The sequence below is a fragment of the Pinus tabuliformis genome, chromosome 1_2 (assembly GCF_031772625.1).
Source record: "Pinus tabuliformis cultivar Carrire ecotype Pingquan chromosome 1_2, CPIR1, whole genome shotgun sequence".
NCBI classification, from domain to species: domain Eukaryota; kingdom Viridiplantae; phylum Streptophyta; class Pinopsida; order Pinales; family Pinaceae; genus Pinus; species Pinus tabuliformis.
In genome coordinates this window covers 819,858,737-819,870,945 of record NC_142298.1, presented here as the reverse complement: position 1 = coordinate 819,870,945, position 12,209 = coordinate 819,858,737, and positions in this window count along the sequence as shown.

The following is a 12,209-nucleotide window of genomic DNA, read 5'->3' as shown; positions in this document are numbered from 1 at the left end:
AAGATGAGTTCAGATCTCCAGTCCAGAGAACAGGGTTCAGATGGGTAAGGACATCGAGGAGATTTAGGGACAAAAGTTCAGATTTCTTTGTGATTTATGGATGGATAGTGGCAGAATGAACTATGAAGTTCACTTATATCTCTGATATTCAGATAAGGATACATAGTCAGTTTATGATTCGCTGCCACCACTGCTAGGAGAATTCAGTGCCTCATAAAGGAAGGTCACAAGTGTGTAATAAAAGATCTCAGTGTTGTTACAAGGAAATAAGGTCTCGATGGTATCTCAGAAGGAAACAAATATGGTTTAGTGAATTTGGTGTTACATCTGAAGAAGAGGTTCGGTATCCTTGAGCAACATAGTGACCACAGTTCGGTGTCATCACTTATGGTACAAAGTCTGAAGTAGAAGGAACCCAGAAAGAGAAATCGAGAAGGTGGAAGAGGACTTGTGTCTTGGTATTGGAGTGGCTAATAGGTTAAGGGTCTTGGTCTTGGTATTCGTCACTTGGAATCTCTATAAGAAGAATTTGTGCAGGTTTTCCTCTCAAAGAGTGAGAGGTTTTGGCCCTGGTAGATAGCATACATTTTGTGTCTCTTGTCTATTTATGTTCATGCATTGGTAACTATTTGATGAAGAAGAACACTAATAATTTAAGCAACTAGAAGATCCTAATCTAATGAAGAAAAAGTCACTCACAGGAAACTACTAATTGAGAGAAATCACCTAATTCTAATGCCCTAGATTTCTCAACATGGAATCAGAGCTAAGGTGACAGTTAAGGAAGGCTATCTAATCAAAGAGACACTCAAGGATCGAGTTTCAAGGAAGGCATCAAACCAAGTTGAAGGATATCAAAGTGAAATCAAGATCTACATTGAAGAAGAAAGTCTACTTCAAAAGGAAGTCTTGGTATCATCAATCAATTCAAGGCAACTAGAATTCTACAATGCAAGGTAGCCCAAAGACCCTCATCAAGTCAAATAAATCTACAATGCAAGGTAGCCCAAAGTATATACATCAAAGAGAAGGACTTCAAGGATGAAGATCACATCATCTTGGAGAAAGTCGAAACCTTAGAAGCATTTATGATCTGCACTCATTCACTACCAAAGAAGTCGAAGTATCTTGAAGGCGAGAAGGCATTATCATCATCTTCAAAAGCTATAAGGCAAGCTCCCTATCATTGCAACAAGGATCCCCTCCTTATCCTTGAAGAAGATCATCCAAGGAAGCATCAAAACATCCTCATCAATCACCATCAACAAAGGAAGCTAGATCTAAAGGCATTGACATCATAAAAGGAGCAATCTCCTTTATTGAAGAAGGGCTTTTCATTTGGAAGAAGACCATCCAAAAGGGGCACTAATACATATTCTTCAACCACCTCAAAGTGATCAAGTTGAAGATTTCATATTCACTTGTCAAGTAAGTATCTTTCATTCTATAATAAAATTTGGTAAAATGACTTCGTTTTGCAAGGAGATCTATAAGTTGGTTGGGTCATCGAAATTCCTTGCATGGAAAAGGAGGATAGACATAATCCTTGAAGAAAGTTAAGTCATTGAACATATCAATGAAAAGGTCTCCTCTGAATACATGGAAAGGGATTCTTATGAAAGGTTCCCTCATATAGCAGTATTAGAGACATCAAAGAGATATATATGATAAGCTGGTAGAACTATTCTCTGAAGATGCGATAAAGAAGGTCACATCACTTAGATCTAATCTACACAAATTGAAGGTATCAAAGGATAAAGGGTTATCTTCATAAGATCTCAATTGCAAGATCTGGAAGAGATAATCCTCATTGTTCTAAATGCACTAACTGATGAACAAGGTAACAAATGTCTATGAGGATAATAAATCTATCCCATTCAACAACTTGTGGTTTCTATGCAAGATAGGAGATGACAGGTTGAGGGCAAAAGTGTTGAAGGATCAAATGAAAGGATTCAAACATTTTGTCAAAAGGAAACAAGAACATAGCTAAGATTCAATGCTATGAGAATTACATAAAAGATTGTCCTAAACTCAAGAAGGCAATAACAAGAAAGATAGAGAAGAAGTCCATTTCACCAAAGAAGTGGAGAACGCTGAAAGAAGGAAGTCCAAGAAAGAGGGAAAACATTAGAAGTAAGAGCTCGTGACATCAACATAGGAAACATGAAGGATGTCTGATAGTTAACTATGAAGGGTATAGCTCTTGAGAACCTCATTGGAAACTAAAGGAAAGGAAGAAGTCATCCAGGACAAGGCTCATCATATATCAAAAGGTAACATCTGCTTGATAAGGGATATGCAAGATCCTCAAGACTCATTGATAGAATCTTCATCGGAAGGTTCACCAATCTAGAGTGGAAGCAAGTGTTTCATTAGGAACTCCAACTTGTGGAATTCATAGGATGATGGTATGATGACATAAGAGGTGAAGCAGGTCAAGGGGTTGAAGTTCTTTTCAATCAAGGAAGCCGTTGAAAGAAGCCTAGATGACCTAAAGATAAATGAGGTATGTATGCTTGTATTAAATATTATAAAGTCATGTTGTATGGTTGCAGGTAACATGGATCACTGCTTGATCTTGAGAAGCATGATCAAAGGAAATGAATCTCTTCCTATGAAAGGCTGCCAGAAGGCATGGGTCACAGTAGATGAAACCAACATAATATGTCCTCATATGAAGCATGAGGTGGTTGACTACAATTGAGGAACTCTGAATGGAAGCTCCTGGGAATGAAATGTGTGAAGAAAGGAAGGAAGAGACCGTGAGATATGCAGCCATGGTAAACGCAATCAACCTCCAAAAGACCAAGAAGATTTTACTAAGAAATCTCCCAGAAAGATATGAAGACTCTGATGGAAGTCTGAAAAAGATGGAGACCCTTCATAATGGATATCTTTGGGAGATGTGTCAACATGTATGTAGGATGCTGATACTTGCAAGAAGATGTCATGATGAAAAACCATCACAAAGGTTAGTCTAATTAAAGTGTTCATTTCTTATTTTGAACAAGTATCTGGATGGGCTTATGCAAGACTGCCAAGGGAAGAACTCTGGATGTCTTCCTAGAGGACCATGTAGAAGGATTTAAGATCCTTCCGAAGAAGACAACATGAAGAAGGTAGCATAACATGAAGCAAGACCAGATGTAGATTGATGGATCACTTTTTGATGAAAGGAATGATGACATGACTAACTCATGGATGAAAGTTATGGATGGTATGTGCCCTATGAAGAAGCCACAAGGGATGAAGACTCCTTGGCAAAGAAATTCATGACATCGAAGGAAGGAACTCTTCAAGCAACTGGTTGAGGAGCTACTGTAGGTCCCTAATTAAGAGGGAGCCTGAAATTCCTGAGGCAAGAAGGAGCTTAGGAATTGATATGTTCTCCCTAATTGAGAGGGAGAGATAGACACATTATTCTCGTCTTCAATTGGGAAGATAGAATAGAGGATTGGGTAATCATTTGGCATCTAATACTCTTTGAGGATGAGATAGGGCATACAAAATAAGAGGAGTCGTGGAGGACTGATATCCTTTGAGGGTTGGCTACCCAAGATAAGAATAGTCCCATGGAAGGTCATACTCGGTGAACACCCGAGTGGAGTATGTACCTTGAGAGACAATGATTATGGTGTCTATACATCATTGGTCTCGCCAACATTGTGCTCAGATCTCATGGAGAGATAGAGCTATTATTCAAGGCCTTGCTAGGTGACAATTCTAGTTGATATGATGCTAAACAAATGGGTTACCAATCCGACTCTTCTTATGATAAATTCTTCAAATTGAGAATGACCAAATACCATTTTGAATACCTCCCTATTTATGAGGGAGTGTTGAAAAGTGTAACTAGTTTTGGTCGTCATAATGACATGTAATTATGAACTTTGTAAACGATGAAAAGAAGAGAATAAAATTATTTTTGCAATGCCTTGCTCCGTGGGTTTCAAGAGCAAGAGTTTTATTTTTAGATGGCTTCCATTGTGAGCCTTTAGGAATTAATGTCATGTATGAAGAGCTCTTCTTGAGCATGTGTCAAATGTATATAAGTCTATATAGCCCTCCAAAGACAAGCACAAAGTCCTCCTCTTCATGTCGGCTTCTCATTATGGAGACACACCTATTCATAAGTTCATGTCCGCTTAATATGATGGACATACTACTATATATTGGGACCTCGGCCTATTCCACAATAAGAGAAATTCAAACATCTCTTTGAGTTTTTCAGATGGGCAGAACAAAAGATGAGTTCGGATCTCCAGTCCAAAGAACAAGATTTGGATGGGTAAGGACAACGAGGAGATTTAGGGACAAAAGTTCAGATGTATTTGTGATTTATGGATGGACAGTGGTAGAATGAAGTTCGCATGTATGTCCGATATTCAGAGAAGGATACATAGTCAGTTCCACCACTGCTAGGAGAATTCAGTGCCTCACAGAAGGAAGGTCACAAGTGTGTAATAAAAGCTTTCAGTTTTGTTACAAGGAAGAAGGTTTCGATGGTATCTCAGAAGGCAGCGAATATGGTTCAGTGAATTTGGTGTTACATCTAAAGAAGAGGTTCAGTATCCTTGACTAACATAGTGACCATAGTTCGGTGTCATCACTTATGGTACAAAGTTTGAAGTAGAAGGAACCTAGAAAGAGTAACCAAGGAGGTGGAAGAGGACTTGTGTCTTGGTCTTGGAGTGGCTAATAGGTCAAGGGTCTTGGTCTTGGTATTCGTCAATTAGAATCTCTATAAGAAGAATTTGTTCGGGTTTTCCTCTCAAAGAGTGAGAGGTTTTGGCCCTGGCAGATAGCCTACATTTTGTGTCTCTTGTCTATTTATGTTCATGCATTGGTAAATGTTTGATGAAGAAGAACACTAATAACTTAAGCAACTAGAAGATCCTAATCTAATGAAGAAAAATTCACTCACAAGAAGCTACTATTTGAGAGAAATCACCTAATGCTATTTCTCAATAGTTCTAATGTGTTTTTGTTGCACAAATGGATGGCCTAAATGACCTCCACTCACCTATTATATATAAACAAAAAGAAGGATCCTCAAAACATCTAACAAAGTCTTGTACAACTATCACATGCCTTCTTAAGACCAGGCCGACCTAGACTCCTCATGTGCAAACCCACACTTAGACTTAAAAAATTCATAACTTCATTTCTAGAGCTTTGATTTGAGTGATCTTCGAAGCGTTGGAATTGGCACGCCAAGATTTATCACCTCAAATTTTCTCATGCTCAAATTCTCATGGTTTTGGCCCAAATCCTGATGGCTGCAAAACCCCATGCTTGGGTTCCAAGCCCACAAGTGACTCTTATGGCGCTTTTCCCTCCAAACCCTGAACCCTAGGGCTTGGTGTACCTCCCAAGCTACTCAAAAATCAACACACATACATCAGAGTGAATGAGATGAAAGATTTCTTTTGATCGTGAAGCACTGCTTCCAAATGGTCTCTTGGTATTCTTACCCGATGCACATCCCTTACATACTCCTTCATGGTCTTCTTTCAGTTTAGGTATTCCATCTACTATGGAACTTAGAGTTGGGAGGATCTTGCAATGAAGATGACCAAATCCTCTATGCCATAGTTCAGATGGGCTAATTTCAATGTGAACCAAGGCTTGAGCTAGAGGAGATATCAGTTTGTAAAGTCTTCCTTCTCGAATACCAATCACTCTAGCATTCTCTATGCTTGATTTTTTACTCCATACAACAACATTTCCATCAATGAAAGCTACTCTATCATCCTTATCCTCTAGACTTGAAATGGAAAGTAGGTTCTTATGCAAACCTAGAACAAATAAGATGTTGTTGAGGTGAATGTTACTTCCATTCTCCAGCTCTATAGAGGTTGATCCAATACCTCTTATGAGATAACTTTTGTTATCTCTAAGTTCCACTGAATAAGAATATTTTCCCTTTGATAAAGTCTTCAACTGTTTGTGATGACCTATCATGTGCCTAGATGCACCACTATCAATTTTACCCAAATGCTCTCATCTTGGAATGTGCCAATGAATGTCGTGAAGAGACCTTCATCCTTTTCCTTGATTACTTCCTTCTTTGTAGAGAATAAGAGACTCCATGCTTCCTTGATGTTTTTCTTGAGATAACTTGCTACCTTTGAACACTTCTTGATGAACTTCTTCAATGTAGTGGAGATCTTCATGATGCCCTTAGCCAACCTTAGCTCTAATACCATGTTGAGATTTCAATAGGGCAATGATTATGTTTAATTCTCTTTACTTGATAACTGCTTGTGATTCCTTGTTACTTATTAGCTTCGTTCCTTATTATTATATATGTGAAGCATCAAACAAATACCAAAAACAAGAAGAATAATGACACATTATATAGGCTGCAAGCCAAGGCCAAAACCTCTCCTCTTGAGAGGAAAACCCTTAAATCACTTCTCTTCCTTATATATTCTTCAATTGACGAATTCCATGACCTTAAGACTGAGACCAATACCCTCGAAGACCAAGACCAACCTCTTTATATGATGTGCCAACTTCGATCTAGCCAAACATAGTCAAATCTCTTCCAGTAGTACCTTTTCAACCTCCTACTACAAGATTTTCGGCCTCCTACTGTAGATCTGAAATTTCAGCCTCCCAGAAATTGCTATTGCCCCACATGGGAACTTCGATCTTCTTCTAGAGCCCTCCTCTAACTTTCGCTTGCCTTTCCCTGACTTCTAGAGCTTGAGAGTTACCCTTGGTGACCTTCGCTTGACCTCTTTGCCTCCTTTTCTCCAAGATCAAACTTGTAGATGGATGCCCTAGGTCTGCTGCAGAAACCCTAGTTCTCTTTAGCACATGTGAGAGAAAGATAGCCCAAACACAAGTCTCCTTCATCTTCCTTCTCCTTCGTTGCCTCTTCCTTCCTCTTCCTTCACTAGAATGAGTGATGAGTGAGTGTGCTTCAAGAAGGACGAGTCGTCTTCTATTTATAGGCTCTTCAAGGGTGGATGTGGCTCTTCCTTTAGGTCGACTTGCTAGCTGCTAGGCCAACTTGGTCTTGGACAATATTCCGACACTTTTAAAGACAAAAATACTTTTCTTTACAAGTTACAATGTGCCTAAAGGGGTCTTCAACTTATGACAATGACTCTTTTGACTTCTTGACCTAGGACAAACCCTAGAAGAACTCAATGGGTGCTTGACCTATAAAATAAAAAATGTTGAGCATGAAACCCATGCTCCAAAAATAATAATAATAATTTTCTTTCATTTCATAGTTTACAAGAATAAAAAATACATTTCATACTTATGAAGACCGAACCTAGTTACACATTTTTCAACATTTTTTTCATTTGCCACTTCCCCATATTCAAAATATTTATCTATGGTTGCAATCCAGTTACTCAATTATTCTACATCAAGACTTTCTTCATACATAGGAACTTCTAATTGAAGTTTAGAGCTTACCTTCATGATTTCCTTTACAATCCTTTCTTCTAGACTTTCCTGCTCTTCTTCTACTTCCATGTCTTCTTATAGCTCTTCTTCATCACTTATTGTTATAGACATTTTTGTGCCTTACAGCATTGAGCATGAAATGTCCATAATCTAAGGGATCCAAAGTCCCTAAACATGTTGTTCCTACCCCTAGAGGAACAAGGCTAGCAAACTACAGCAATTCACAGAAGTTCTCCACCAAAAACTACTCAAAACAAGTCAAATCAGGATCATGTCAATGGCTCCACTGACCATCTGCGCTGAATGTCAACTGCTACACTGGCTACCTGCATTGAATGTCAAATGGAACACTGGCTACCTGTGCTGAGCGAGATTGGACATGTTGCAGGCTCATTCCTCAAGGTGTCAAAACCCAGGAAGCTTCCAAAATGACACTTGCCTCAGGGAATTCGACTGGTGATGAGTAAGAGGTTCCAAATCTCCAAGTGGAAGCAAGAAATTCCAAGTGGAATCAAGAACTGATAGAGGGAGAGGACACTAGTCAGATCTCAAGCTGACTCATCCTCTCTCCAAAAACCTATATATGGATCTCTCCTCCATGAGATCTAGAGGCTGGAATGTTGTGAATGCAAAGAATTGCTGCTAGTTTGAGATTTGAATCATTGGGTGCTTAATGCTTTGAAGGGGGTGAAGATAGGAATTTCATTTGTTGGGAAGAGGCGCTGGATTGGAGCCCTTTGGGTTGTATCTCTTCTCAAACCCTTGTTATTCATCAATAAAGCTATCTTGTTTTCTCCTATTTGCTGATGTTTTCTTGATGTATGATTGCATTAGTGTATTTGATTTATTTCTAATCTTGAATCATTTATGAATACGAATATCTATCTTTGTGTTGTGTTCTTCTCTTGTCGCAAGTAGCTGTTCTCTTGTGATCTCGCAGGAATCAAGTAGCTGTTCTCTTGAAGCTGGGCAAGCGAGGAGGCAAGTAGCTGTGAACACCCAAAGAGAAGAGGATCTAGATCGAGGGACAAATAGAAGACATCAGTAAGTCCATTGATCTCTCTTCTTTTTCAATTCATAAAGGAAGAAATACTTGAATAGCTGTCTCTGTTTGTTGCTAAGGCACTGTCACACCTTAGGTGGATAGGATCGTCCTGCATAGGCATTTTTCTCCACAACAAATTGGTGACTCCACTGGGGAAATTTGTTTTAGTCATTTTATTTGTGTTTCTATCATTGTTTGTTTCATAGACTCAACAGCAACAATCAAACTGCATTCCCGGATGCAGAATAGATAGTTGTTGCCTTGATCCAATCACTAGATTTTGTCTATGATCTGAACAATGGACTCACAAATGATTTGATGATCCTTGTGATAGATCTTAGTACCCCCCTCAAAGCATCCCTTTGATAGTACCTTGCTTGTGTTTCTGATTTGGCATGAAACCATTGATTTTTGAGCAATCTGTGACCCAGAACCTGAGAGAAACGAGAGTTTCTCCTTCAGCGCAACTGATGTGAAGGCAGTCTGCATTTCAACGCAGTTCCCGAAAGGGCTACCTGCGCTGAATGTAAAAACCTCAGTGTTGAGGTTGCGCTGAACCAGTTTGGCATTGTGCTACTGGGGTTCTCTACTCTCTGTTGCCCTTTTTTGATCTCTGTTTTTTGCAGCCTTTAACCAGCATAGGTACTGATCTGAAAACTCCTTTTCTCTGCTTGCATTCCGCCTCCTTTTGTACAAAAAGAATTTGAGTGTTTTTATGTGTTTGTGGCGTCATTCAAATTTTTCCTTTGCAAGAGTGAAATAGTCATCCTGTAGCCCTTGATTCAGATCTGATTGTGATCTTAGGAGAGAGTTCATTGGCTGTTTGCAGATTGATTATACATTTACTTTTGCTTGTGGTTTGAGTTTGTCTCTTTTAAGTGTCAAAACAAGTATTCATTTCGAGAATCGTTAAGTGTTGTAATCTCTTCTACCCTCTCTGATTTCGAAAAAGTAATCTTGTTTGTATTGATCATTTAAAAGCAAATTCAAAGTTGTACAAAAAGCTTTCTTTGTAGGCATCAATACTAAGAAAGCGGAAAACAAACACCTGCATTGTGAATTTTGCATCTTGATAGTTTGCATGTCTGATTTAGGAAAAGTGCATTAGAGTGTGTTGATTGCTCATTGAGAAAAGATGATGTCTTTCTTTTCCCTTTGTAGTTAGGATTTTCATCTGTTGAAAAGATTATAAAGCTTGCTTATCATCTTTAGGCTGCATTTAGGAAGTTGTACCATACATCTCGTGGTGATCCATAAAGGCAAACTGCTAAACAAGATCAACCTTAAAATAAACTGAATGAACTTAACAACGCTTTGTAACATAACGCACAACATAGAGGTCTAGGCTAGAGACGTGTTCCGGCGTCGTAAAACCTGGTATCTTACCGTTGAGTGGTTGGGTGATTCCTCCACGGTGAAGCGATAAGTATCAGTACGGATTGTGCTCCCACGTACCGTCGCGTATATATTGGGAGACCCCTATAGGAATAAAGCCTTTATCCATAGGAAGCCGTGTCGGCCGCCCTACTAATCGCAATGCACTGAACACAGCATTCGGGAAGATTGACCGCCCGTACCTTAAAAAGTATTTTGCGGTTTTGCGAAAAGTTTGGCACACCTTCTACCTAGAAATCCAGAGCAGTTCCTTTTGGCCTTTTTCAGACTCTATAACGGAAAAAGTCCATCCGAGCATTTGTCACTTCGAGCTCGTTAAAACATCGAAGGAGACTAGAGTCATCTTTAGCTTTTTCTCGACTCTTTAAAATTGAAAAAGCAAGTTGTGTCTAAAGCGTCGTTAATAAAATTTATTTTAAACGGAACAAAATCACCTCCTATTCCTGTGTTGATCTTTCGGTCGAGAAAATGGAGCACACCAACCAAGGAGTTCCCATTGGTGTAAATCCTAGTCCCTTCTCCTCTTGGGGAGATGTTGGTGCGCCCCACATGGCCACATTGTTGCTTCCAGGACTGAAAATTGGCCTGCCGGTCTGGCTCTTCTCGACCAATGTAGTTCAGAGCACCACCATTCCTGAATAATCGAATCGACAGCTAGATGAGTCTAAAGTTAACCACCAGCCTTCTACCTCTTCCAAATCTTCCTCTCCTCCTTCCTCTTCGCTTGAAGGAACTGGTAAAGACAAAAACCAAGTTCCTAAGGAGAAGAAGGAGAAGAAGAAGAAAGAGAAGAAGAAGAAGGAGCCAAAAGCGACTGGGGGCAAACATGAGTCATCTAGAAAAAATCCACACACAGCACTGACCGGGCCTAAATCGCCATGTGTCCTATGCAAAGGAGACCACTTCCATCGAGATTGTCCCTGTATTCCCCGGATACTAAGGGACTGGTCCCCTAGATTGCACAATCCGGTAGCATCAACCTTTGATACCCATGTTGAATGCATACCGTCAACTAGTGAGAGTGAAGGACAGAGAGGGAGAGCAATATCTCCCTGCAGACTGTATGAAGGCGATCACGCCATCAACCGTTGTCCCTTCGTAGACGAGGCGAAGAGAGTTTTTGAAGATCGTCCGGTTTCACCCTTATGACTTCCTCCTGGATACAAAAAACTCGTGCCAAGTCCCTCGTTAGTTGAGAATCCAGCTGGCCCACTCAAGTGGTCAGCTGAAGTGTCAATCATTGAAAATGAACCTACTAAATCCATACCTGACAAAGTCAAAAGGTTGAAACGGAAGTTGACCTGGTATTGCCTTCAGAGGATTCATCTTCGAATGATTCCATCATTGAAGAGAAAAAGGATGACACCATCCAGATTCTATTCATCAACACTGACTCAGACGAACAAGGGGGAAACCCTCCCATTCCTTTATCTCAGAAAGGAAGTTCGTCAGAGCGATATCCGGCCGTTTATTCGGTCCCACCACCAAGCAACCTCGTTGTGTCCTTTGACTGGAACCAACTAGGCAGACCCCACTTGCCAGCAAGCATACCATTCAGAATTATCGTCCAAATATACAGAATGGTTATGGCTGGCACCATCATTGATGAGGGGGCATCTGTGAGTATCCTTTCCTCTATTGCTTGGAAAGCGCTTGGTTCATCAGCGCTTTTGCCTGAGATGAGAAATCTATCAGGCTTTGATAAAGGAACCAGTCGACCTTTAGGGATTCTCCCCAATGTGCCCATAACATTGAGGAAGAAGACAGTTCAAATGAACGTCATGGTTGTTCAAGGACCCTTGGATTATAACCTACTCCTTGGACGAGACTATATATATTGCATGGGAGCCATTGTCTCCTCACTCTTTAGAGTAATGTGTTTTCCACACGAAGGAAGAATGGTCAAGCTCGTAGACCAACTTTCACTTCCGGGATCACGCATCGTAAATAGTCATATACTGACCCTAAATGGTCTATTCACTCAAGAAATGTCTCCACCCCCAGTTCTTCTTCCCGATGAGTACGAGTGATTCGGAAAGATGTAACTGGAACCCAGGGGGCATGCATCCTGGTCTGCTTCGGGCAGAAAGAACTCTGGGTATAGAGTAGGTTTCCGCGGGAGAATATGACTAGTTCGTACCCCGTCCATCTAGGAAGAGGGGTTGTTCTAGAATAAGATTCTTTTGTCAAAGTTAACGTGTTTGAACTAAGTCACTCACCTGTGTCTATATCGATAGACATCGCTGAAGAGGTGTTTTGTTTGCTTCGCAAATGAGACAATCTTTGGGTAACCTGAAAGAGGTGGCCTTTCCTGATGAGACAAATGTTTTATTTGCAG